Source organism: Struthio camelus, chromosome 11 (genome assembly GCF_040807025.1).
Source record: "Struthio camelus isolate bStrCam1 chromosome 11, bStrCam1.hap1, whole genome shotgun sequence".
NCBI lineage: Eukaryota > Metazoa > Chordata > Aves > Struthioniformes > Struthionidae > Struthio > Struthio camelus.
Window position 1 is genome coordinate 12,557,028 of NC_090952.1, and position 23,077 is coordinate 12,580,104.

At 42.8% G+C, this 23,077-nt stretch overlaps 1 protein-coding gene across 8 annotated transcripts in view; it reads left to right on the forward strand.

Annotated features, from left to right (window-relative positions):
• Nucleotides 1-23,077, forward strand: part of IL1RAPL2 (interleukin 1 receptor accessory protein like 2) — a 407,756-nt gene that overhangs the window by 180,917 nt on the left and 203,762 nt on the right. Inside the window, exon 1 of one of the 8 annotated variants that reach the window (XM_009672015.2) lies at nucleotides 22,870-22,966. The exons of the other annotated variants lie outside the window; for them this stretch is intronic. The gene's annotated coding sequence lies outside the window, so the exon portion shown is untranslated. Of the gene's footprint in view, nucleotides 1-22,869; nucleotides 22,967-23,077 lie in introns of those variants that run through there. 8 annotated transcript variants of the gene reach the window in all.

Sequence of the window (23,077 nt, forward strand, 5' to 3'; positions counted from 1 at the left end):
TGGACACCTGTGAGTTCTGATTCTGTTGCATTTGTTTTTCTGGGAAACTTAGTCCAGTAAGGTTTTCATCTCTGTAAAAGTTGGAGAGAGTTATTTTATTTATTCAGCCTCCTTCTCAGCTCACTGCTTTCTCAGATGATGTAGATCAGTAGATAATTTCTAAGAAGGTCATGTTCTACCTGAAGAGGAGGGGATAGTTTTAGAAAACTGTCTGTCTGAATTGCCCAGGTATGTCTGGCATGGTTGCTGCTTTTGATGCTGCCTTTATAGAGTTTTAATCCCCATGAGCCAGAAGAGTTTATGGTAAGAAATAAATATCTGAAATACGGTTATTCTATACATAAATTTGTCTTTATGCATGATAATGCGGAAGCTATAGATGACTTTCTGCTTTTTTCCCAAGACTTCTGTTATCTTACCAGTCTGGAACAGGTTAAATTACTCTGTGGACTATTTAACTACAGGAATCTGTGCCCGCAAGAAAATCATTAATTTTGCATAAACTGACTTTGTTGCAAATGCCAGGGACAACCAAAGTTTTTTTTTCTATTCCCCTTCTCCTCCCCCCTCTAGAAAAGCCTGTTTTAAGATGAGGCTATGGACTGCACGACTTTTCTCAGGAATAAATGCACCCTTGGGTTTTATTGAACTATGCATGGTTTTCTAAAATCATTTAAAGTATAGGTTGAAAGTATTTTTTTTGGAAACGTTACCTGAAGAAAATGCTTTCTTCTGTTATGTGTTGATTAAATCCACCCTGCTGCTTTTTTATTTCATTGTTTGTTTATTTACTTTTTAAATCAGCACTGAAAATGTGATAGTTAACAGCCTTAAGGAATACCGCATTTAGTGATTCAGTGGAAAATCTTACTATGGCTCCCGTGGGCTTGTGTTGAGTAGTACAACAGCACTGTCAGCTTTCCTCCATCTCTTTTGCATGGCCTTCTCCCATACAATATCTGAGTTACCCGGGCAACGTTTTTGTTCTTGCCTTCGTGAAGCTGGTCCTTGCTCACTGGTGGCTTCTGCATGGATACACGTGTGTTGGCCACATCACAGGCCACCCTCGTGCTCGCCACCACCGCATGCCCGGCTTGGCGAATCCCTCTGTGCTCACCCACCTAAAGCCATGGCTTGGCCGGAAGAGCTGACCCCTGCTCTTGAGTAAATATTTCTATTAAAAGATAAAGCTTGTTGTTACCTTTCATTTTGATAACAGAGTTCTTCTGGGACTATTTAATTTGGGCTGAACTTAAGGAGGTAGCATCAGACCCTGGTTCTTTCTGCTGGTACCGGTAGAGCAGATAACCTCATCTTTTGTATCCTGTACAACCTATCTATCTTCCTTGTTCTGAAGGATGCAGCACAAGCTGAATTCTGTATTTTGAGGTGTCAAACTGAGTTATCCAAACTTACTTAAAACCTAGATGGGCATTTTTGCATATATTTCATTTACAGTTGTCGAGCTGAAACATTCTGATTTTTGCCTTGAGAGTTCATTGTAGTGAAAATTTTGTTTAGCTCTTAATTGTGACATAGAGACGATGGTAGAAGCAATAAATATTTTTCCTGCTTAAATAGCCCTAAATAATTTTTTTCTTTTAGGCTATCTAGAAGTTTGTCACATGTTCCCCCGATCAAGGCGCTACTCTCTTTTCTTAGGAGAGGCATCTGCAGGAGAAGTGCTTTTCACCTCTGCTTTTGTGGAGTAGTTGAAAAAGTAGTTGAGCTGAAAGAAGCTCAGGGGAGACCTCTTTCAAGTTTACATTTGCCTCTGGGGAGTAGTTGCATATGGCATATTTTCTTGAAGGTGTATTTGTAACTCGTAGGACAGCTCACTGAAGGTTTGCCGCTGTCGTGTTTCATTATGTGTGCCTGTAGTTTGTCTTTCATGTGTAAACTTCACTGCGCAAAGCTGTTGTGATAGAGACAGGCTCATTTAAAAATATTCCAAGACAACTGTGAATGAGAAAACTCTTGGTTTTATATATGAAAGTTTGATAATCCTCTTACAAATGTGTTTTTTTGGTATATCAACAGGCATTATAGAGCAAAGTAATTTTTTTTATATTAAGTACTGAATTTTAAAAGTAAAAATACAGCTAAAATGCAGATGTGTTAAGGATGCTGAAAAGTGTGATCTTATGAGGGTGGCTTATAGCATACTGTGTGTAGCATTCTGTTTTTTAGGCTGAGCGTTCCCAAGAGGATTTGATTGCCTAAATCTTTTAAAAATCCCAGCCATAAATATCTACATTTTTTCCCTATATCCCTGAACCATGTCTATCAAAGTCATGTAGATCTTAGTAGAAACCCGAAAACGGCTCAAAGTTACAACATTCAGTAGTACCTGCAAAGGTTGGGGGACATACAGATTTCAGTTGTTAAACTGGGAACTCCTGTGTTTGCTTCAATACCAGGTCAAACGTGGTCAGAGTTTCAGAGAATCTGTTGTTGGCATGAGATATCGGGCTTAAGTTAATGGCTAAGATAGGACCAACTCATAGTCTTACTGAACCCAAAGGCCACTCCTGCTGGGACCCAGAAGATACGATCTCCGTATTGCATCTCCTCTCTACCAAAAACAGAAGCCTCAAAACTAAAATTCCAGGCTCTGCCAGGATACAACTCAGAATTTATGGTGTTTCTGGTTACTGTAATCAACTTTTAGCTTTCACCATCAGAGTTTTAAGGCAGAGTGACAGCTTCCTTCATGCTGGGAGGAACTCCAGCATTCTGCACAGACTCCAGAGGCAGCAAAATAGAATACAGATGAAAGAGCCAAAACTGACCTATGCTTTGTCAAAAACATCAGGAGAGGGCATTTCTGTGTTTTTGAGTTACAACGATAGAGGAAGAATTCTTATTGTACCCAGGAAGGAAAAAATGTTTAATTGCATGCTTACGTGCATTTGAAGCTGAGTGCCTCAAGACTCAAGTGAGACATGGAGAGTGCCTTGTGAGGAGCGTCCCCACGTACTCATTTGCTTCTTTTTATTCTTTCACACTCATTCCTCATTTTCTTTCCCTATGTGGTGTTCTCCTGTCTGTGGTGCTTGATCCTGGTTGCTTTTTGTAGCAGGGCTGTGATTGCTGTGGATTCAGATCCCATTACCTGCAGCACACTGTCAGCGCTGAAAGTGCTGGGAAGAAGTGGTGAGCATCCGTAGGCAGCCTCTGCAGAGCCCTGGAGTGCTTGGGCCTCCTTGCCAGTTTGCAAAAGAGAGCTTATTTCTTGCCTGGGAAGCAAATGAAGAGCCATTAACCACCATCCATCTATTTGCACTGAGATTATAAATGTAAGTGGTTATACTGCAGGTTAATGGTGTTCATTTGTTAATGTGGCAGTTTGGGAAACCAGCCTCTTAAATTGGGCATTTCAGTGCTTTGAGGCAGGTGAGAAACTTTTAAAACCTTTACGTATTTAGTATTATGTTCTACTGTCTCTGTGTTGTCTCTTACCCTTATTTTTTAATTCACCTTGGATTTGTCTTTAAGAAGGATAAAGTGAAGAAAAAAAAGGTGTCAAAGATGATATGGGGGAGGGAGGGTCCAACAGCCAGCTTTGGGAAGAGGTTTTCAAAGGGAAGTTTGACCATCTGCTTTGTCAGGGCAAATACATTAGAAGGCTTTTACGTTACAGCTAAGAACCAAGAGGTGATTAAAAATGACAAACAGCTTGTTGTTGCTGAAAAAATAATATTCAGTGGTAACATTTTAAAGAGAAAACCTTTGTTTTCTTTTTAATTTCAGGATTGAATTTGAAAATGGATTTTGAAATGACAGAAAGATAAGTTTTCTTCTTCTTTTTTCTTTTTCTTTCCTAATTTCAAACATCTGCCTCCTTCCATTACTGCCCAGCAGGAAAAAGCTAAAACGATTTGTAAGAGAGCAGTGGAAACGAAGCACTTTTGCTCACAGTGTGACACACCCCTCCCTTTCCCATTTCTTCCTTTTAGGAAAATGGGAGAAGGGTATTAAAATGCCCATGCAGGAGTTGGGTTTTCATGCATCCTGGTGTCTGTACATTTGTCAGCGGTATTGTATTCGGTACAAGCCAAAAGAAGGTCAGTGTCAAGAATTTAAATCTCGTATTGATAGATTGTTTGTCACTTTGCGGACTGGCCAACTGAAATGATTTCTGCAAACGAAAGGCATATCTAAATGGAACAGTGCTATGCTGAGATGCTAAACGAGCCCATGGTTTGAGGTAGTGTGTTAGGGAGTACAGCTAGTTTGCTCGTGCTACTACTGCTGGAGCTATTTTGGATATCTTTGCATAGAGCTGCCTTGTGGGTGCAGTGGGCAGATGGGTAGGCATATGCCACGAGATGATTCTTTGGGGCCTTTTTTAGTCTACGTAATACAAAGTCTTTTTGTCCCTAGACCAGTCTGGCATTGCTTGTCTCTGAGCAATCATAGGATAGCTCAAGGGATCTGACACAATTAATGCTGAAAACAGTGAATCAGGATGAATACTGATGTTTTGGAAAGGAACTTGATACAGAATTTACATTTTGCAATTCTTTAAAAATTAATGTGGATTGACATCTCTTGTACTTGGGTAAAAAAGCTTGACCTAGTAATGCAAAGAACAAAACCATTCAATTGCAGTGAACGTACATACTGAAGATCAAGTAAAAGCAAATGAAGCAGATCACTGAATTTCTGAGAAATAAAGGTACTGGATAAAATTCTACAGTACATACCAACTCCATATGCTGTCTTAGTAATGCTATAATTAAGCCAAGGAGTCATGTCAAACTGGCCTTTTCCATCTGCTCTGTGATCTGTTCAGGGACCAATTCAAAAAGAATGACAGCTGACCTCGAAAAGGATGTGTTTGGCTAATGTACCCTCCACCGGAGCTGATACTTAAACAGAGCTCGTCCCCTTTCATAAAGGGGTATGAATTGCTTTCCATTAAATTGGAAAAAATAAAACACTAGGCTTGCTGTTAAGCAGGCTTGTTCAAAATTTTTGTTTCAGAAAATGCCTCTTGGCTGAGCCATTTGATAGCTCATAAAAATATTCATCTGCTTTATTTGTAGGTTTGTAAACTACAGTATGATGGCACAAGTGTAAAGGATCACATTTGTTCTTTTTAATGTTCACTTTTGATAGTTTTTACCAAAACAAGCCTGTTAATAATAAAGTCTCAGAAGTTCGGTGTGAATAATTGACATGTGAGACACGTGAAACTCAGCCTCTATTTATGATCCTAATTGATTTCATTTATTTTGCATCCCCTGTGAATTCCTCACTGTCAGCCTTGCCATTATCTTAATGTTGTTGTTTCCAGTAACACTCAGAAAAGTCATTTTAAAGGCAGGGGGTCTTTCAGCGCAGATGCATCAGGTGTAAAGATCACTTTCCTCAGAGGTGATCGAATTGGCTAAAGGAAACCCCCGCTTAAAAACCGGGGTTTGTCCGTCTGTTTGAATCTGTGTTACCTTGTGAAAGTCTGCTTAATGCTGGGTCCCGCGAGCATCTGTATTCATCTAATACCGGCATGGTTTTTGTTGTGACAGGGAAAAGTGAAAGATGTTAATACTGGAATCAGTGCAACGTTTAGAAGGTCATAATGGTTTATAGAGAAGGCAAAAGGACTTGCCTGCCAGTGGGGGTGGCTGCTGCCATTGCACTTTGTGATTAGGAAAAAATAGTTGCATCTGCACAGTCAGACTGCCGGGAACCCCGCAAGCCATGCCAGCCATTAGAGCTCGAGGCAAACATCTGATCTTTGGAGGCATTTAGATCCGTATCTGAACTTATATCTAGCAATGCTGCCGTGCCTTCAGCGGACACAAATCTGGGCGGCTTCCACAAGCTGCCTGCCCTCCAGACCTTAAAAGGTAGAGGCATTTGAAATGTGGATCTTACTCTGTGGTTAATGACTGGCTCCCATTTCTACCTTCTCATCAAATAGAAAAGCGCGGGGCCCACCGGAGTCTAGTTCTTTGCCATCGGTGAAAACTGATCGAGGTAGACATAGCTAATGTGATTCCTTGTGTGTGCTTTCTGCTGGCCTGGAATAGGAAGAGTAGTATAGCTCAATACATCTAGGGAAAAATGTAATTTCTGACTCCATGTGATGAGTAGAGTATAAACGTGACTGAGAGTAATCTCAGTTAAGTGCATATGGCATGTCTGGCTGATGGGTTCTGCCTCTCTTTCTGGTGGACAGAGAATCCAAATAAGCAGCTGTTCTCTGAGAAACAAACTGTGACTGACTCATCCAGAGATTTTTAGCGCTTGCCTTACTTCAAAGTCTTCTTTAAAACACAAGTTGGGTCTTTAATCTGAGCTCAGTGTGATTTTTGTGAAGTGTCCTTCCCTCCTCTCCCCTTCCCTGTTTTTTTTTTTTTTAAATGTCTTTGGCATTTACATTTATACTGTAATGCAGTCCCTCAGGGTCTTGCTAGAGAGAAATATGGTTGGCTTTAAGGCTTGGTGTCCAGTGACAACTGCAGGGAATCCAGGTGTTCTCAGCCTGCCTTTGCTGTTGTCGTGTTGGGCTGGAATTTTTCCGGGGTCTCCAGCAGCTCAGAGTTGGCTATTTCAAGTCACCACCCACTGGCTTTTCTTAAGTGCTTTATTCAAGCTGCAAGGTGAAATTCAAGAAACAAAATTTGAATGAAGCTTGATCGCTCATTTATTTATTTATTAACTTATGGTGCGATTTATTGGGCAAAACTGTATTTGCTGGAACATTTTTCACCTTCCATTCTCTCCACTTTTTCTGCCCTCTCTTCCTAAAGGTTAAAACGAATGGATGTGACCTGCTGTATCCCAGAGCTTTTGTGCTCTCCTTAGTGCTTGGCAGGGACGGTCTCTTTAGTCCCAACTGTCCTATTCTTGCAGGCGTAGCTGCACTTCTGCGGAGCTGCATCCCCGTCCCATGGGGAAGCAGCGGAGACAGCCGCTGCCTCGCTTTGAAGGTGTGCTTGGCTGTTTCTGATGCCCCAGCGATGGCAGAGCGATGGGCAGAAAGTGGTGTATGTTTGACAGGGCCTTTTGTTGTGAGGGTGAAGCTCAAACGTAACGTTTTCCCCCAAACGTAATTACTCCAGGCACCTCTGAGCTGCAGTGTCTTAGAGCAGCTAGTGTAATATTTTATGATAATACAATTTCCCACCTCCACACTTGGAAGAGCCATGTTGTGCCTCACAGTGGAAGCTGCATTAACAGTGTCATCAGCAATGTAATGCATCTTTTAAGTAACTAACTTCTCAGGAAACGTTGTGAATTGAAATAAGCAGAGATGCATGACTAAACCGGCCTTCTGAAATGCTTTCTGTGGAAAGCTGCAGTTTTGACTGATCAAGGGCAGGTCACAAAGGGACAAAATACAGCACTGTGGCGCAGAGCTATTCTGTTTTGCTTAAGCGTTGATGCGGGGAAGGAGCAGCTTCCCAGCTTCAGGGGCACGTTACAGAGCCTCTCTTTCCAAGTCTGCTAATTACACTGTAGCGGGGCCTCACCTGGCTGGAGCGGCAGATTTCCGTTGACGACTGTTGTCAGGGGTATTACGCAATGGTCTGTTATTTCAATGAAGTATTAAATAAAATTGTTTCCACATCAGGAAATAGGAAGATGACCTGCCACAAAGCCTTAGTTCAGCTTTCGAACATGCCTGAACCTACTGACCTTCAAGATACAGTACAAGGCTCATCTTTTATTTTTCCGTCAGACCTTTGCCAGATGGGATGGCTGGAGGCACCGTATCAGTGCGTGGGGAGGGTCTCTTAATGCTGTCATCGTCATTTAAATACTGACCAGAGCATGCGGCGGGACCGTGTGATGGCTGTGTTGGGAGGTTAGCGAGCAGAGTCCCTAGAGGCTTTTCTCTGCTTCGGCGAGCAGAAGGAGCCTGTGTTACCACTGGCTACTCATGGGTCAGTGCCTGGACACAAGAGGAGGCTTGCCCAGCGTTCGGTATCATCCGGCCCATGCCAGGAGGTCGTTTGGCCCGGCCTCAGGAGGAGCACGGCGGCCTTCCCGCTGCCCTAGCGGGGCCCCGCGCTCGCGAGCTCTGGGGGGGCTTGGTGCAGGCAGCGCTGGGCTCGCTACAGCCCTGTACCTTGGCGGCGCTCCCAAGCTCTGCTCTTTTTAAGCGCAGCGTGGACGTTTTGAGCCAGAGCCACAGCAGGTTTAACAGCTTGCAGCGCAGACCACGGTGCACATGCGTGCAGCCGGTGGCCTCCTGCAAGGCTCAGGATGCGAATGTCTCCCTGGAGCCTGCTCCTTCCGTCGTCTGTTCCCACAGGCTGCCGGAGACATACAGCTGCACCCGGGCACTTCGTCTGGGGAGCAGCACATGTCGCCGCTGAAACCCTGCTGCCTGCCCTCCTGTGTGCATCTGCATCTTGTTGCTGGAAAGAAGGCAGTGGAAAAGGGGGTTGTCTACACGCAGGCTTCCCCTTGCCAGCACCAGCTCTCTGAGGCACCTCTGGGAAGATGGGGGTTTCCAGGTGAGGAGGATTTTTGCACAGTAACTTTGGGCTGGTTGAAGCCTGCTCTCACAGCTGCTGCAGCACACGTGCCCTCGCCCCGCAAGCTGCAGCAGGACCTGGGCCACCGGCTACGTGGGGATCGCCGTTTGCACAGCTCGAAGGTTGACGGCCCTCCCGTCTGCTGCAGAGGAGCTTGGCTGAGTCCAGTGCTTGCAGCATCCCCTGCCCCTCGGATGGCATCTCCTGGGAATGAACTCCCAGTTACTGCTTTTGGGGTGCCTCTTGCAGGAGGTATGAGAAAAAAAGGGAAGGTGGAAAGGAAAAAAAAGGTGGAAAAAGAAGAATAAGAATAATGATCTTCACGGTTGAAATATTCTGGAATCTAGCGTCTAGGTGTCCCTTTATACTGGCTCCTGGCGCTGTGTGACAGCTGCCATATACTTTAACTAAGCCAAGCTGAACAAAAGGCAATTAAGTTTTAATCAGAATCATGATTCATTTCAGGTATACATTTCCCATAACAGGGATTTTTAAAGACTTTTTTTCCTTGCCTGCTCTGAAGCACAGGCGAGTGCGGTGCCAGTCACAGGAGAAGGAAACCACAGGGGTCAGCGAAGAGCTGGCAGGACATCACCACGAAACAGCTCATCCAGCCTCTGAATCCCAGGGCCTGACAGCTGAGACAAAGCACCGCTTCATGCTCACTGATGTTGCAGTCTAATAGGAGAGTGAGACCAATGGGTGATGCTTATTAGGTTTCCTCCTTCCCTCGAATGAAAGCAAAGTTTTGCAAGTACCTTTCTGTGAAATGTGAAGATCTGGCTTGCAGCCTCCTACGCCACCGTGATAAATGCGGAGATAAGACAGCTTGTTCAGAAGAACCCAGCCGTTCAATGTGGCCACAAGTGAAATTGATGGCAACCTTTGCCCAGAAGAATAAACTTGAGTCTGTGGGGTCTGTGAACAGTCGTCTGGAGTCCTGCAAAGCTTCCCAGTTCTTTGAATGGTTTTTACTGCAGCTGGCTCAGCCAGAAGCTGCGTGAAAAATGTAGATCAGTGATTTTCCACTGTAATGTAAAGAATCTTTTATAACACTTGTAGAAAAACTTTGCTGTTTTCAGCTATAACTTTAGAGATAAAATGCACTGCAGGGGGAACAGATGCTTTGGCTTTCCATACACAAACACTGATGCTTGGACTTTGATATGATTTGGGGATCGAAGCTTTAAAATACAAATAAAAATCCAGAGTGTGAAGAAAGTGACCTAACAAGCCAAATAAGTATGCAGTATTCTGGAGATTTTAGGCCTCCATTTATTCAGAGAATAAAAGCAAGTGCCATATTGTCCCCTTAATGAGCATCAGTCTTGACATGATGGGGCCATATGGCACCAAGCATTTCTTGCTAGCTCACACATGGGCAAGGGGACTTGCGCTCTGACTGGTCTGGCTCTGTTGAAGCAGCAGGTCAGTATTTGTTCTAGTTATGATACGAACGTCTGTCCGTTACAAAGTGGTTTGAGGCCATGCATTCAATTCCCATCGCTTTCCTATGCAGTCCTTACGTGACCTCCTTTGAAACAGAAATAAATGCTCATTATCACCTGGCTGAGCTGCTGGGACAGGTAGCATGGAAACGTAAGGGCTGAGCGAAAGGGGAGTTACAAGTCAAGAAAGTCAGGACCAGTTCTTCCAGGGAGAAGATAATGTTGTTTCAGTATAATCTGGCACAGGCCATTTATTTATTAATAGAAAGGAAAACTAAATTCAGAAATCACAATAGCTGCTAATGAAATTTTATAGATTAGTGTTTATAAAGAAGTTGCCATCAGTAAGTTCTTGGACTTTTTTTAAATGGACTTTTTTTTCTCAGCCAGACACTCTAATTTGGATGCCTCTCTTATCACGTCTGCTTTAAAGGAGCTAGAAATAGGCAAACTTGTGTTGCCAACTATGGCCAGAAGCAGACTGATGTGTCTGAAACGTCAGCTACAATGTTTGCGTTGTTCAGGGACTGACAAGGAAAAGCAGGCGGGGAAAAAGTGGAGAGCCAAAATTGGAAAAAAAAAAAAAAAAAAACAAGAGATAATAGCAAGTGCATTGCATAGCAAAGTCGCAGTAACTTCAGAAGAGGTTGGGCACGGGTGTGCAAGGGCGCAGGGACTGTCCCGGGGAGAGGTGCCATGAGGGAGGTGCACTCAGTGCTGGCAGGAGGCTACAGCAGCCGGCAGCCGTGACGCTGGGAGCCACCACGGCTCAGTGCCTGGTGGAGGCCCCGTGGGGTTGGCCCAAACTGCGAACTCTTCTCTCAGACGCTGAGATCTGAGGTGAAGTTAAAATGGAAGGTCAATGATTTCAGACTAGGTTTGGTTTTCATCTTTTTTTTATTATTATTATTTTTTTAAACCTGGAGGCCACTGAGCGGGATGCTCTGGCAATGAAAACTGTGGACTGCAGATTTGTGTTTGAATCCTGTCACTGCCGTTGCCTTAAGCAGGGATTGGACATCATTTGCAGTGTCTTTAAAAAGAGTTACTGTGGATGGAAATGGTTTCCTGCCCTAGAGCTTCCATCGTTCTGTGTTCTCTAGGAAGTGGGGATAATTATTACTTCCTTTTACCTGCTTTCCCTGTCAAGCTTGTATGTTCTTGGGGATAGGCCTATCTTCAGCTGTGTTTGATGAACATCCAAGGCAGCGCAGCCCCTGATTTTTATAGAGCCTGCTAAGCAGTGAATGTACATCATAATCGCACAGAGGAGATGACCAAGTGCTCCTAGGCCCAGCCCCACCAGTCTCAGTGGCTGCACAAATGTCAGACTTTCTGCCTTTCTCTGAAGGTGGTTGCATACTTAAATTGCAGGATCTAGGCTTTTCAAAAACTTGTGCACAGTTAGCAAAGGATGTCCATTTTACTGTCATGGCATAATTTGTAAGAAATTATGGAGGACTTTGCATATATAGAAGTGAAGTTTCCTCAGATGGTTTGTTTATAGTGTACTAGTATAATAACCATTTTTATTGTACTAACATTGTATCAGCTGGACTACTGGCCAGATGGCATGTTTAGTCACGTTTAAAGTGCAGGTGCACTCCACTTATGTAATAAATGACAATAAATTAGCACAGTAACAGTAATATAAAAGCATGACTCCTAAGTAGTCACGTGGTCAAATATTAAGGATTGTGAGGGAATTGTTATGGTTTATTGTTAAGTCACGTGAAAGTACAGAACAAGAAGATGAAAAATGTCATATTAGCATAGCTGTTTTGCAAGTGTCAGTATTATCAAAGCTCAGTTGACAAAATCTGTACTAGATCATTTTTCCTAACAAAAGAAAATCACAGTTGAAAGCAAATCTTTAATGGGCATGGAATTTTGTTAGCATATTCATCTTGCATCTGAACAGTAGACATGCAGCGTCTCCTTGAGAAGGCCATGCTAAGGTGGTCTTCACCATTTGGAGGGAGGTAAGACCTGAGAAAGCCTGGGCTTGGCAAAGCTAAAAGAAATTATCTCTACCTGGTTTTTGTAGGAGATTTTCTTTCATTTGTAGCTTGTAGCTTAAAGAGCACAATGCTGGGTCTCTTCTGCCTGTGACTCTTTTGTCAAAACTCAAAACAGACTTGGTAGAATTACAGACATGAAGAATGCCCGAATGAGTCAGTCAGAAGACCAGCTTTCCCCCCCCTCCTCCCCCCATCCCCCAAACTACCACTCTCTTGTAAAGCGTTCCACTAGGAACACTTGGGTGTGTACGACCAGGATATTTTTAGTTGTTGTCTCCTTGCAAGAAAAGTTGCAGTCCTCCCACAGGCAGAAATAAAAGGGCAAGTTGGTTGTACGAATTCCCATTAGAATTTCTAAAACAGAGCAAACTCATCTGAGGGCTCTCTTGGGGAGGCAAGCAAAGTTTAAATGCCCAAGTTTTGAAGTTTTGACTGGTATACAGAGCATACAAAGTGCAGATGAACCCAGTTCAACTCTGTGGGTCAAAACAATGAAAACAAACAGCGTTGAAGACCCCTCCTCCCCCCAAAAAACTTGTTGGAGCTTGTTACTCCTGAAAGGTTTGGAAGTAAGAGGTGCTGTGTTAAACTCTCGTCATTAAACGCGGGCCGTGGTCCGCAGGAGAATCTCAGCGGCTGTTAGCACCAAGTGCAACACTGTGCGCTGCTCTAGGAGATTGTGCTGCATGTAAACTGGCTCATTGGGAGGCAGGCTGTAGAGGAGGGTTTCTGGAGCTGTGGTCCATAACCTATCAGGAAGTGACCTCTTGATGAACTACAGGGAGACTGTAAGGAAATCATGCAGGTAAAAATGGAAGCAATTAGAAGCAAGAGAAAAACTGTAGAGTTTAGCCTTATTCTGATGTGGATGGAAGTGAAAAGCACTATGGCAGCTGGGTTTTTGCTTTGTTTTGTTTTGTCTTCCCCCAGAAGCTAGGTTCAGTTTAGCATTGTTTCAACTGCTAGTTGATGCCCTCTGTCCACTGGTGATTTTTTCTCCGTTTTGCTTAGATCTAAACCAGAACTGGTGTTAGAAAGGTGACCGTTCCCTCCCCCATCACCGTCCTCCTAAGCCAGCCATCCCCGTTCTTTAATGAGCATCTTGCCGGTGTACTCAAGTCTCATATGTGTGGTGTAGGGAGGACTGTCTTATGCTAAACTCGAACTCTTTGAAAACTACTAGAGTACATAGTTTAGAAAAACAAATATGTTTGGGCAGATTTTATTGTTTCCCTTAAAGTCCATTCAGGATGTGATTCCTGCAGTTTCAGTCACACTGATGATTTTTTGTCTTGCCTTAGGGGACACCACAGGTTAAAAACAAGCACAATAGCCACAATTGTTAATTTACTTTATAATTAAAGAAAGGGAAGAATGAAGTACAAAAACAACGTAGTATACTTCAATTACAATTTCCTTTTCTCCACAGAAAGCTTTTACCAAAGATTACATGTTTGAGAGTTGGCTTGCCTCTGGGAGCACTTCTTTTAATGCATGAAGACTGAAGCATATCGCTTTCAAAATGAATAGAAAGTCACATCCTGGGGCACCCTAGGCTAGATCTATGTTAGCAAGTAATTTGGAGCTGCAGGAGCAGATCATTAGAACCAAAAATTTGGAGCAGAAACCCTTACATCTAAACTATGTGGTTTGTGGGGATTCACTTCAAATCAGATTTAGCTGGATCCCAGGGTTTGAATGTCCTCAGCCCCGTATCTGCTCTGAAACTGTCTGAAGACCAGTCTTTAGTTTGGACCCTTATGTCTCCATTTAGGCCAGAGTGCATCTGGTGTGTACCCGGAGCACAGCTTGGTTTCCTCCTGAGGAAATCTGGTTTCCTTACACCAAAACCACTCTGTGAGCTGAACTGAGAGAAGTAAGTGGGGACAGGACCAGGATTTGATTCAAAGCTGCACTCATGCCCTGAATCATAGCGCTAACGTAGGCAGGAGGCCAAAGTCACGGAAAGGTGGACAACAGAAGGACGTTAAAGGTAGAGGAGGAGATCTGTCATGGATCTGTAAAGCAGGGCGCAAATAGGCAGATGTAGTTCTAAGTTTCAACAAACAGATGTGTTTTATTCAGTTAACTGAATAACACTCTTTCAGCAGGTAAAATTAATGGATATGGATGTTTTTATTAAAAAAATGCATTATTTTTCTCTGGCTAATCTCTTTGCAAATGCATCTTTTGCTTTGACAAAGCAAAGATTAAATCCAACTATTTAGACAAGTATGCTCTCCTCTGTGAAATTATTTCTTGATGACACCACACTGCAAAAACAGTGTTCTACTAGGATCATGGTGCTTGCTTGCACTGTATGGGGGACCTTTATATGTCCTTTACTATCTTGTCATACACAAGATCTGCTCGAGAGATGTGAATGTGCTGCATGGTTCATTTAGAGAACTCAGTTACATTTTTTCATGGTTTCAATGTACATGGGAGAAGTTTCTTCCTTAGGGTTTATCGGGAGTTAAAGGTCACCTTTTGACGTCGATATGGTGAAGTTCAGTCTGCCCATGTGTGTCATGCAATGAGTCTGCAAGGTGCTTTGAGCATGGCTTGAATAGCGAGCCAGAGCGGGAGCCTGCCTCCGGGTGGGAGAAAAACCCGGCGAAGAGCTGAGGATCTGCTGGGGCTGCGGTGCATGAACCCTCAGTGGCTGTGGCGCCCTGAGCCAGCTTGGAGGTGGTCACTCAGACGGAGGAAACTCAGACCACTTGTGTAGTTGGAAGTGTTGGCATTGTTGAATAGCTTGGAAAATGAGCTATTATTTCTTTTGTTCTGATGGGTTTTGTCTGGAGTTTTAATTAATTTTGGACTAGGTCCAGGCATGTTTACTTCTTGTGTAACAGTCATTTGTTTTTAAAAGTCATTTGAAACTTACTTGACTTGGAGAATCTTGGACTTCATCTGTTTTTGAAGAAAGCAGTGGTTGTTCCTCATAGCAGTTCTCGGGGAGGTAACTGGATTTGGTAGGGGAGCTGACCAAATGCACCTGGGTAATTAGCTGTGCATTGGCACCAATGTTCTGTATTTAAAGATCATAGAGTTACAAGATTAAATTCCTGAACAGTACTTATATGCTAAAGCATATTTTTGATTGTATAAAATTGCATTGTAATGAAAATATATGGAAATAAGGAACTCAGCAAATTTTCTACCTCTTTAAGAAATTTACAAAGGTTGCATATTATGCCATTTCCTGGTAATACTTGAATTTTGTACGTATCCTATAAAAACCTCAAAGCATTCATAGGAGGAGAATTTTTCTGAGGATTAGTTACTTGAGCTTAAAATGGTAATATTCTTTAATAAAGAATAAAGGGAAACAGTATCCATCCCCGTTGTACAAACGAAGAATGGATTATAAACCCCAGTGGTGTGTAGGTGTTTTACCATGGCAGGGAAGGGATACTTAATTATCTTTGATGGTCTGGGCCTTAGAAGCTGTAATTTCCTTACTTCCATAAACACACAGTTCACCAAAACTGTGATTAAAGGCTTAAGGAATGTGTAGTTAACTCATCAGAAATATGTACGTAAATTCAGCTGGTTCATTTCACTGTAAAGCGTATCCTTATTTATTATTATAAATGAATCTCTAATGTCACTCATGCAAAGTCTTAATGAATGCCATTCTTTTTCATTAGGTAGCTCTTTAAAATCGATAATGTTTTCTTTAAGGGAAAGCTTCGGCTGTTACTAATTTAAATCTCATTAACTTTTGCCTTTTTTTCGTAAGGTTCAGTTGGAGCTACATTTTTCATTTAGATTTGAAGCTGCAGGCTACATATAATTCCATTTAAAAACCCAAGGTAGGCGGGAATAATGTTGGGTTGACAGTAACTTAGAGAACCTGAAATTCAGAATATTTTGCATACAGCCTACACTTGTCATTTAGAACTAAATGGTTTTCCCAGCATGAAGTTTGGAGACGCATAAGATTTTGAGAAATCCTTTCCCAATTGATACAAAGTTTGCAAAATCGGGTTTAAAGCCACTCTTTGCTGCATCATATTATTTTGATTTGCTTCATGTGTATGCACAGAAAAAGTTTGTGAATCTTCTTGAGATTTAGAGTTGTAAGCCCAGCTCCTTCTCCTTCCGTGTTTGCGTTTGCTTGTTTGTGCTTTTGGGTCTAGCGGGACATTGCTCTCGTTCCTCCCATCCTCAGAAACGTTATCTCTGCTCTCTGTAGCGCCAAGACTATTTTTGCTTATATGCAAATAGGATCGAATATGTGCAGGGACTTTTATACCTGCTGAGTAGATTTCTCCTCTTCTAACATCCGGCTACTGCACAGAGCAGCAGTCCAATAGCAACTGGACTATTAGTGATACCTTTTGCTATCTTAAGCTTGTAGCTCATGAAGGAGGTTTTATTTACTCATCTTTGTTACTAAAGGCACCCTGATCAGTCCCGGGGAAGAGGAAAAATTCCAGTTCTCATCATTTTGATGACATATTTTTGAATATTTAGTATTAAACAATAGCGAAAAATTGCACTGCAAAGGTTTAAGCAGCCCTAGGCAGGCTGTCATGGAGACTGAAAATTTAGCAGAGCTTTTAAAAATACTGATTGGCTGGAAGGATTCTGGCACGATATTATTCACTGTGCACCAAAATTAACACATTACAAGCAGTGGTTACTTTTAATTATATAAAATCAGATGAGTCTTTAGAGAGATTAAAATGAGATTTGTAGCAGCTTAGGAGAATTCTTAAAGTTGACAACTCGACACAGCATGATTTCGGATTATGTGAAATGTAGCATTAGTATATTTCTGTTTGCAAAGACTCTATTCAAAGTCATCATAATGGAAATATTTATAATGAAGACATAATAAGGTCTTTAATATGCAAATCATCATAATTGCATTTCTTACCCTGTCAGCCTCACACTGAAATATCATTTATTTCACAAGTGACATATGAAAAAATGATTGCATTTGTGATACTTCTATTTTTAATAAAAATACAACAGCAACTGTCTTCATCTCTGAAGAACTTCTCTTTATCAGCAGTTCTCTTCACGTAGTTTGTAAGACAGCTGCATTTTTTTTATCTTTCTGATTCATATCCCTAGTTCTAGCTTGTATTCTCTCTCTCTCTATTTCATACTCCTTCCCCTTTCACATAGAAGGTTTGCTGTAGAGATGTGCGCCTGAAAGTGTTGGCATCTGATTGTGTCACGTGCAGAAATTGCATAGGGCACTCTGACCTCAAGGGGAGTTGAAAGCCATCAGCATATCTAAAGCTAGATCTTGTATCTCATGAAAAAAGAACTCATCTATTGCTCTCAAACTCTGCTTTAACCTCGAGGAGGGCAGATTGAAAGTGAATTTTCTGAACCCATGGAACATGTGTTATGTTATCTGAGACCTCTCACTTCCTTTCCCTGGCTGTGGTCCATGATGCATATCATGAGGTCACATACCTTGTGTGTATTTAGGCTTTGGGTGGGAACAATCCTTTTCCTCTTTCTTCAGATGTAGAGCTGGACAGATCACAGTTCTTTTTGCTTTGATAGATGAACTGAAAAATTAATAAAATAATAAAATTGGCTAGGTAGAATTAAATGGAGTATTTTTAATTGAGAATGCATCCAACCGCTGTTCATGGAAATTACCCTCTTCCTGCTTCCCCGCTCAGTACTACTTGCTGGCTTCAGCTTCGGTTCAGAAGGTAAGGTTAAGAAAGGACGGGCGGGCAGGATGGCAAGAGCATCGCTTCCCAGCAGGTGAGGGGGAAGCCCACGGGCGCTACAGGGCAGTGAGCAGTGTGTAGCCCCTCAAACTCACTGAATTTACTGCAGCTGAGCATGGGAATTAGGACCCTTGTCTACAAAGACCTGATGGGCAGAAGGAGAAGCAGAGTTCCAGCTTCTTATTTCTATCCATTCTTCCCTAATCCCTTTGGGTTTTCTCTGTTTAACAATTTAATACTCTGATTTTCCCTATTTTGAAATGTGGTTTCTTGAGTTAAGAACATACTTTGTTTCTGATTGTCTCTGGGGCATTCACTGTAGAGGACGGTCTAGGCACGGCCACCTCAGCACTGCAGCTGACTCAGGGCCCTGTCATGGAATTAGTTATTTAAAAATATTACTTAAAACACATGTCCTCAATCTATTATGCCAGTCAGTACCCAAGGCTGAGAAAGCAAATGCTGGCTGGGAATTGAGTTGAGAATCTGGGAGCGAGCAAGAAAGTCTGAGAAAATAAGCAATCTCCGCATCGAACGTTGAGTAACCAGTCAGTGCACATGGAAAGACATACATTAAATCAAAAGGTTATCCCAGCTTTAATATTCTTTTCTGGCATATCAATAGTACAGGTGGAGGCTGCAATGATGATTTCTCTGCTCACAAGCTGTCCCTTCGCCTTGCTCAGCGCTGAGGTCCCTCCCGGGCCCTGCTCAGCCCTCCTGCCTCGAGAGCAGCAGCTGCGCGCTTGGCAGAGTGAGTTGGGGCCCTTCAGGATGACAGGAGGCTATAAATAAAACACAGTCCTGTGTGTTTTGTGTTGTTCTGAGCAGGGGAACAAATTATGTATTAGTAATAAAGTACTTGCAGTTAGTCGCTTCTGTTTACTAACGCATAAAGCGTTCCTGCTGCCGGTTTGGTTCCTGGGACGCACGAGGAGCGCGCGCAGGGTCGGAGCCGGCCGGGGCCCGGGTCTGGAGCACCTCGTGTCCCAGAGGACAGGAGAGGGGTGGCCCGCGGCCTGCTGAGAGCATCCTGCCCTGGGATTAAGCCGGGCTGATGTGGGGTCTGTCTATTCCATAACTGTTGTTATTTAAGGATAAATAGTTACTGTCCTGTGCGAGCTGAAAGCAGTGCACCTTCCTGTGCTGTTTCAGCCAGCTGTAGGTTCTGGTGCGGCAGTCTTCTGATTCAACACTTTGGGGAAGGAAGCAGGGAAGTACCCAAAGTCTCTGTGAGCTTGCCTTTGCGGTGAGCTGCCCGCTCTGAGGACGAAGGGGCCCCGCCACCGGCGCCCCAGGGCTGGATGCTGCGTCGCGGCAGCCTGCCGGGGTCGGAGGACGCAGGGGAGGCCGGAGGGCAGGAGCCCCGCTGGGGACGGGCAGGGAGGTGCGGCGGTGGGGACGGGGCTTTCTCTAGGCCGCTCTTGCAGCTAGCTGGGGAGCAACGTGGGGTGTTAGCGGCGGGCTCTGCCGGCTGGAGCGGCTGCCAGCGCAGTGCCGATTTTGCGCGTGCGCGCCTCGGAAATGGAAGCGTGTGTTGTTTGATAAATGTGGCCTGGGTTTGCGATGGAGGATGAGTTACTGCGGTGTGTGTAGCGGTGCTGTGGGAATTCTCTTTTTTGTGTTGTTACACACAGGTTTTAGAAAAAGCGTGTTATACGATGAAAGCTTACTTAACTATATATGTGAGACGCTGTGCTGCGGAGCGCAGCATTGCATTATGGCTTGATGCTTTACCTGCGCAGAGACATCTGTAACAGAGGTAGCTCTTGCAGAGACTCATTTCTCAGTCATATTTCCTTTGTCTTTCTTCCATTTAATTAAAATAGCTTGTAAGAAGGATAATTCAATGTTTGTTTATTTTAAATAGAAACAAAAGTCTTCAGAACAATATTTATTGTTTAAAAATATGTCATTCTGAAGCCACTTCTTTGTAATTTGTCAATATTGCAGACACATGTTAGTCAAATAACTCTCTAACAATTCTATTCATGGTCGTCCTATAAAGCAAATATCGTTTTAATTGGTAAGTGTTCGTTTTACTGAAGTGAGATTTGGTGAGTTCTGTAGGCAGGAGATTTTTATTTGAATTGTGCTGCATGCATGCAGCTAATGAATTGAATCGAGAGAAGAAATTACAACCTAGGTTGGATTGTGGGTCACAACCTTTCCAAGCAAAGGTCCACTTGTCATGTGAGTGGAAATGCTAATTGGCTCACTGCTGTTGAAATGCTCTGTGCCAGGTAGCAGGGAATGACAAGCAGTTGTCAAATGGTAAGTATACCCAATGGTAAATGGGTAGAGACAGAGCAGGTGACCAAAGCTAGTTATTTGTCACATATAAGTTCAGGTGAGCTTAACTTCTTCCTTTCTGTTCATGAGCAAGTCCTGGTTTAAAGTTGCACATTCTTCTTTTTTTTTCTTTCCTTTTTTTTAAAATTCTGAGGTGCTCGTCAACTAGTTTGCAGATGTTCGAGATCCAAAATATTCATTCTAACTACTGTGGTTATGATAGAGAACTAGAGAACTGGTTGCTTGACTGTGACTTTGTAAAATAAAAAACGAAAAGAGATGATTAATGAGCAGGTTAGAGAATGTAATGAAGAGTGACACTCCCATGTTTCCATGCACACCTAGAATTGTATGAAAGTGTTAATTCTTTCCCAAATGCTTCTACACAGGAGAGTCCCTTTCTGTGCTTGCAAGTTGTAACTAGCAAGAACGGTGACGGTGGTAGCACTGAGTCCCAGGATCACGTAGGTTGGAAGGAGCCTCTGGAATCCAGGCTTCTGCTCAGTGGCCTTGGTGAAGTGAAGGTATATGAATCCCCTGCTCTCCCCTTATCCACACAGCCTGTCGTGCCTTCACAGAAGGCAGTCACATTGGTCAGGCATGTGTTGCCCACGGTAAATGGATGACCAGAAATGTTCCTGCTGAGGTGTCCTGGTATATAATTGCTGAATCCTCCTTTGCTCTCATGGTGGGATGTGATATTATCCATAGCCTCTTCCGACAGTCCCCTTGCTCTCTTCTTCTGTCAAGCGTTCAACCTCTGCCAGGAGGCGAGCGCGGTCCCCTCACAGCAGACCTGTGTCGCTTGAGAATTCCCCCGGGCAGGTGACGAGGAATTGCATTTAGCCCAGTGTATTCAATGGGGGGGGGAGGGGGGGGTCCATCTTCCTAACCTAATCCAACCTCGGGAGGACTGTGCCCTCAAAGTACAGGGCAATTCAAGCTATCCATATGCTTGAAAGATATATGGAACATAATTATTGCATATACACCGGTCCCTCTGTCCCACAGGGACCAGAAAGTTAATAGAGTTTCATTCTCCTTTCATTTTAAATTTTTATTATTCACAGTTCTACCCTACAGTTCTCTAATGGGAATTACAAGCAGTGGATATAGAGCTTCCTAATTGTGTGATTACTTGAGACTGCAGCTACCTGATCTGAGATCTAGTTTCCATTTACTTTACTTTCAGTAACTTTATTCAAAGGGACTGTAATGAGAAAAGGTTCATCAATTAGTAAAACAAATTCAGCTTTGTTCCTAAAGTTTGTGTGGTGCTAAAGACTTGAGAATAGAGTGTGCAGAAGCCTCCGTGGGTTAATGTGATTGGCTGGGGAATATTAAAACTGTCTCAGAAGCATCCTTAAAGAGGTCATGAATAGTCAGCACCACTTAAAAGAGTAATTGCATATGCCTCCAGGTATGGAGTGTATTTCCAGAGGGTTGCTCCTTACCTGAAAAGTGCAATGGAATATTTTCAATCCATTTTACTCCTTACTTACATCAGTTATTATTTTCCCTTTTCTTAGAAAAAGAAAACAAGCAGAGCCAGTGTATATCTAATTTGTCGAAGGATATAATTGTGTGCACCAAAGAAGTATCGGAGAGGTTGGGAAATCCGTCTTTGTGTGGTTGTTTCACATTGGAAAAAACCTTGGTCAAGAATGCTTTAGCGTCATTCCGTTGACTTCCTCAGGCATCCAGAGAGCTAATAAAAATGGCAATATTTAGTCTGGAAACTGTCGCAAAAAAACAGATCTTCCCCTTTCTTGAAGCTTGGAAATCAGAAATATTTTTTATTTAGTAGATTTTGTGGGCATTATATCACCTTTCTTATGTGAAAATACTGAGGTTCAGCTGTTCAGCTGTTAAAATTCAACCTTCTAAATAGTAGTGCTAGTGACAGAAGCCCTCTATATTTGAAGTCAGTTGAAAGAAATGAATGAGGATAAGCGAAGAAAAAACCCAGAATTAAGTTTCACAGTTAAATCTTTTTTGAATGAGAACTGGGTCTGGGTGAACAGCTCATTTACAGTGTTTATTGAGTCCGTACTTGTGTTTGCACTCATTTGTTGTGTGCCTGAGAGGTGTTTTTTGTTTATGGCATTTACATTTCAGTTTTTTGCAGGAAGATTTTGTTACTTATTCAATCCAAGAGCAGGCCTAATGTCTTGTATCTGATCTGGCCAATCCAATCTAAGCAACACAGTTTTTGTTTAATGTTCCTTTGCTAGCGAGATGAAGGAAAATATGCTAATTTAATGAATTAATTTAAAGACTAATTTTGAAGCAATGGCGATCCACAAACAACAAAAGATATTTAATTGTTTGGATAACTTGTTCACTGCAGATCACCCACTTGGCTTTACTTCCGTGGGAGCAAAGACTAAAGCTGGGCAGGGATGGGAGCTTTGTAAATGAATTTTTCCACAGCTGTTCCCAACCTCTCTGATGCCTGCAGCAGTGAAATTAGAGCTGGAGGGGCATTTGTGAGAGAGCTGCAGAAGAGGCTGAGGACTCAGCATAAACTGGCATGCACGCTTCAAAGCTGCAGCTGTGCAACAGGTCTGGGATGTCACAAAATAAATGAGAACATGAAGCCGTGAAGTATGTTTTCTTTATTTTTCTGTGTCCTAGCTCTACAGCTGTTGATTTTCAAGGTGCTTTTTATATTACTTTCTGTCATGAGGATGCCATGAAGAATCAAGGCATTACACTGAATATTTACATACAAGCTTTACAGTTTATAAGTTCCATTTTCTACACTATTTACTTCAGCAGAAGGCTCTTTAAAAACCTGCCGGTTATTGAAGTGATTATGAGATCAAGGTCACCAAACTCTCCTTTTTTTAAGGTAAATATGCTGCATTTTAAACAGTTGCTTTAGTGCCCTCCTCTTCTCTTCCTCTTCGCTAAGCTGAGCAATCAGCTCCGAGCAACCAGCAGAGCTTCGGAAGGACACTTCAGTTGAGGCCCAGCAGTCTCCAGGAACATTGGAGGTAGGTAGTAAAGAGCAAGAGGAGACCAGAGATTTCTTTTCCGTCTCACAGTGTGTTTCAGAGCTCCCTTTCTCCAGCAAAATCTTACCTGCTGGCAGTTATTTAGTCTTG